Genomic DNA, 4,544 nt, shown 5'->3' with positions numbered 1-4,544 from the left:
TATCAATGTTTCATGTTTAAAACTTAATTAAACATAAATCTCGTATTTAATTTTTATTTAAAAAAAAGAAAAAAAAAATCAAACATATATGATATATCTCTCAAGGGTTGCACCTCGATCTTTCTTTATTTGCACGGTTGCACTTGCACCACTTCAAAAACAAAGCAGAAAAGTATATTTACGGTACGTTTTTTTTTTAAAAAAAAAAAAAAAAAAAAAAAAATTAAATGTATATTTACGGTACGTTCTACCTTATAAGGTCATTATTATTATTGTTGTTGTTTTAATTAAAAAATATTTTTAAGGGCATTTATTTTTTAGGGACCCCTTTTGTTTTTTTCTTTTCTATTCAATGGGATATTAAGGGCCTGTGTGTTTTTTTTTTTTTTTTTTAAGAAAATTAAGGGTCTGTTTGAGATTGCGTTTAAGGGGCCTAAAAGTGCTTTAAAGACTCAAAAAGTCCATTTGAAGAAAAAAAAAATACTCGTTTGGAAAAAAAAAAAATTTAAGTGTTTTTAATGGTCCAAAAAGCCTAAAAATAGCCAAAAGGCAAAAGCTTAAAAATAAAGTTTTTGCTCAAAAGCTTTTTTTGACTTAAAAGCTATATTTCTCAAACGCAATTCCAAACAAGCTCTAAGATCATGTTTGAGATTGTGCTTGAGAATAGAGCTTTTAAGTCAAAATGAGTTTTTGGGTAAAAACTTCATTCTTAAGCTTTGCCAAAAGCTTTTTGGACCATTATAAATGCTTTTAATTTTTTTACCAAATGATTACTTTTTTCTTTAAACGGACTTTTTGAGTGTTAAAATCACTTTTAGACCTCTCAAACCAAAATAGGCTCTAAGTTAGCTTAAGGAATTAAGGCTTTGTTTGTTTCGGCGTAAAATGATTTCTAGAAAGAAAAAAAAAATCATATTTTTTAGTGGTGTTTGGTGCGATGAAAAATAATAGTTAACGAAAATTATTTTTGGTTTGACCGAAAAAAGCTTTTTTAATTTTCTGTAAAATGGTTTCCATTTTTTTATTTTATTATTATTATTATTATTATTATTATTATTTTTCGAGTTTGAGCTTCTTATTCTCAAATTGAATAACCTAGTTGGGATGTTGTCGAGACCCCATGAGACTTCGCTGGGACCTAGTTGGGACTCCGCCGAGAGCCGCTCGAGATTCGCTTAGAACCGGCCGAGACTCCATCGAAGGCTGGGTTTGGAGGGGGAGTCTCCGTCCGTTTATCGGAGTAGGAGTTTTGTGGCAGTACACCTAGTACATCACGAGTTGCAGGATGGAGGATGAGATAGAAGCTCTGTGTGGGAAGATCAAGCTAACAGAAGGTGAGAAGGTGGGTATCCAAATTACAAAAGGCGAGGTTGCGGCTAACAGGGAAAGTGGTGGGCTTTGTTTGGTGGGCAAAATCTGGTCCCAAAAACAGGTCAACAAGGAGGGGTTCAAAACGGTTCTATCAAAAATCTGGCGACTAGTAGACAGGGTGATTTTCAAAGAACTCCAAGAAAACACGTGGTTGTTTGAATTCTCTGGCAATGGGGATAAAGAAAGAGTCCTAGAGGGTCGCCCGTGGACCTTTGACAGACAGATACTTGTTTTGAATGACTTTGAAGGAAATACTCCGCTGTCAAAAATGGATTTTACGTTTTCACCCATATGGATCCAAGTACATGATATGCCCTTGCTATGCATGAACAATGGTGTAGGGACCAAAATTGGGGAATCTTTGGGGAAGTTGGAGGAAGTGGACGTGGCAGGAGATGGGGCAGGGTGGGGCAGATGTCTGAGACTCAGGGTCACAATAGATATTACAAAACCCCTTGATCAGGGTAGAGGAATCCAACTGGAAGGGAGGTCACACTGGGTAAGTTTCAGGTATGAGAAGCTACCCTTGTTTTGCCTTAGTTGTGGGCGCATCGTTCATGGCCCGCGGGGATGTCCTATTCCAAAACCAACGCGGCGTAGCATGGAGGAGGAGAACAAACAATGGCGGCCCTGGCTGAAAGCGGATGAACCATTCCGTAGAGGAGGTGGAGGGTCCTTGTCTCACGGGACGAGGGAATGGTGGGTCTGGTCATCGGAGAATGAAGGTCCGAGAGGCGGCGGGCGCGTTGGGGAGGATGGTTCAGGGAAGGAAAGTTCCAAGGAATTTGGAAACCCTACAAAATCGAAAAAAGGTAACTGATAAGTACCGAATGTTGCCTATTCAAGCCCCTTAATTTGCATATGTTAATTCCTTAGCATTGTTATTTGTTTGATTTTGTTTTGTTTTTGTGTTTCAGGTCTTATTTGACAAACCATTGGAAATTGGGCTTAAAAGATCAAAAAGTTGAGCATTCTGGAACTAGGATCGAGCGCAGCACTCCTGGGATCGAGCGCACTGCGCTCGAGCATCTGCGATCAAGGATCGAGCGCATGCCTGCGCTCGCGCACACACCAGCTAGGCTCGAGTACACCAAGTCTTGGATCGAGCGCACTTGAGCGTACAGTGCACGGCAAGAATTCCTCTCCAGCATGGACTTGGATTTCAGTCTCCCAATTGGACTGGGAGACTGCTCTCCGGTTTTCTCAGGGTTTCTAGGGTTTTTAAGGTTTTCCAATTCCCTATAAATAGGGCTCTAAACATTGTAAACAGACACACCGCTTCTAGAGCAAAAATTCAGTAAAATAGTTTGTGGAGCTTAGGAGATCATGAGCAGCTAAACCCAATTGTGGGGTATTGATGTAGCCCTTTCCAAGCACAATGGTTTGATTGTACTTAATTTTTAGTCTTTCAATTTATGCATGTGATTGTATAACTCTGAGGATTGCTACAATTGATTTCTGTTCTTCATATTAAATGCAATTGTTCTTTACATTCCAATTCAATATTAGTAAAATTCGTATCTTGTCTTAGAAATTATTTTACTATTATTGAACTCAAATCATTCTTATTTTCTGTGATTATAAGAATGATGGTTATACAATGGTTCTTAATTGGCATGCAATCAATAAGGTTAGATAGGCCATGCTTAGGGAAGACAGATCGTACTACACCCTAGTTTAGTGTAATTTAGGTAGACGGTCCGTGCCAACCGAAGATGGGTTATGCTATTCCGTTGATTGTATGAAATTGTTTTTATATGTTTTATTGTTGAATTATAACATGCATAAAATGAAGTGCTAGAATTAAATATGGTTAACCATTGATGTGCGGATTGTGGTGAAGTCAATACCCTACTCTTTCTCTCATACATTTACTTCTTTTATTTCCGTTTATTTTATGCACTTCAAATTCACACAAACAAATCATTCTCTTTTAATTAAGTTGATTTTAATCTTTTAAATTCTGATAATTAAACCCCTGCAGTCCTTGAGGTTCGACACCCTCAATATAGCCCTATCCTACGGGATTCGTTCTATTGCGAGTGGTAATTTTTATAATTGATATTTTTGGTCACAAAAATACCACATCAGTAACTGTAAGTGAAGAGTCGGTGGCTTGCCATATTGGGAGTGAGGCTGGGTGGGAATCGCGCGAGAGAAGCGAAAATAGTTAGGGGAAAAGTCAATGTGCAATATTGGAAAATATGTGCGGGATTCTTTCCAATCAGGAGATGCAACGTGACGTGGAGGTGGGAGTGGGAATAGAGTTTGGGCCACTAAACAGGCCAAACATTACAATGGGGTCACAAGAGGATCATGATGAGGCCCATGCAGGGTTCAGGCCTGAGGAGACCACCCCTATGGAAATCACGACCAAGCTCTCTTATACGACCAGGGAGGGGACTAACGCACAAAGGCATGTGGAAGGTGGTAGGAGCAGTGGTAGAACTGGGATTAAGAAATGGAAGAGGATGTCGCGTAATAGAGCTGGTAAAGGTGGTTCTGAACGTCCTGCAAGGGTAGAGAAAAAGCGCAGAAACTCAGACAATAGCGGAAGGCTAGACGATGGTGGTAAAAGAACCAGGCGAGCGGTGGACCAGTGCACTGGGACGGTTATGGATTTGGCGGCGGCTGTTGAACAACCCCGCCAACCACAATGAGCCTGTTAAGTTGGAACTACCGGGGGCTTGGGAACCTCTGGATAGTTCGTGACCTTTGTCAATTGACGAAGGAAAAGAAGCCCGACATTTTGTTTCTAATGGAAACAAAGTATAATAAAGGTCGAATGGAATAGTTGAGAGTTAAGCTTGGTTTTGAGGGGTTGTTTGTGGTTGAACCTGTAGGCATGAGTAGAGGTCTCGCACTGTTATGGAAAGACAACTAGACTCTGGAAATTTAGAATTTCACCAGAAGACACATTAATGCTGCAGTAAAGCTCAAGGGCGGGGAGGGTTTATGGAAGCTTACCTGTTTCTATGGGCACCCGGTCACTGAGAAGAGACAGGAGTCATGGAATCTGCTAGAACATCTGAAAGTTTATTCCCCACGTGCCTGGTTGTGCCTAGGTGATTGTAATGAAATCACTACCCAAGAAGAGAAGGAGGGCGGTGCTGTTAGACAGGAACGTCAAATGCAAGCATTTATGAATGTTTTGGAGACCTGTGAACTATATG

Source organism: Corylus avellana, chromosome ca3, assembly GCF_901000735.1.
Source record: "Corylus avellana chromosome ca3, CavTom2PMs-1.0".
In the NCBI taxonomy this organism is placed as follows: domain Eukaryota; kingdom Viridiplantae; phylum Streptophyta; class Magnoliopsida; order Fagales; family Betulaceae; genus Corylus; species Corylus avellana.
The sequence above is the reverse complement of the archived record's forward strand: the minus strand, read 5'-3'. Positions refer to the sequence as shown.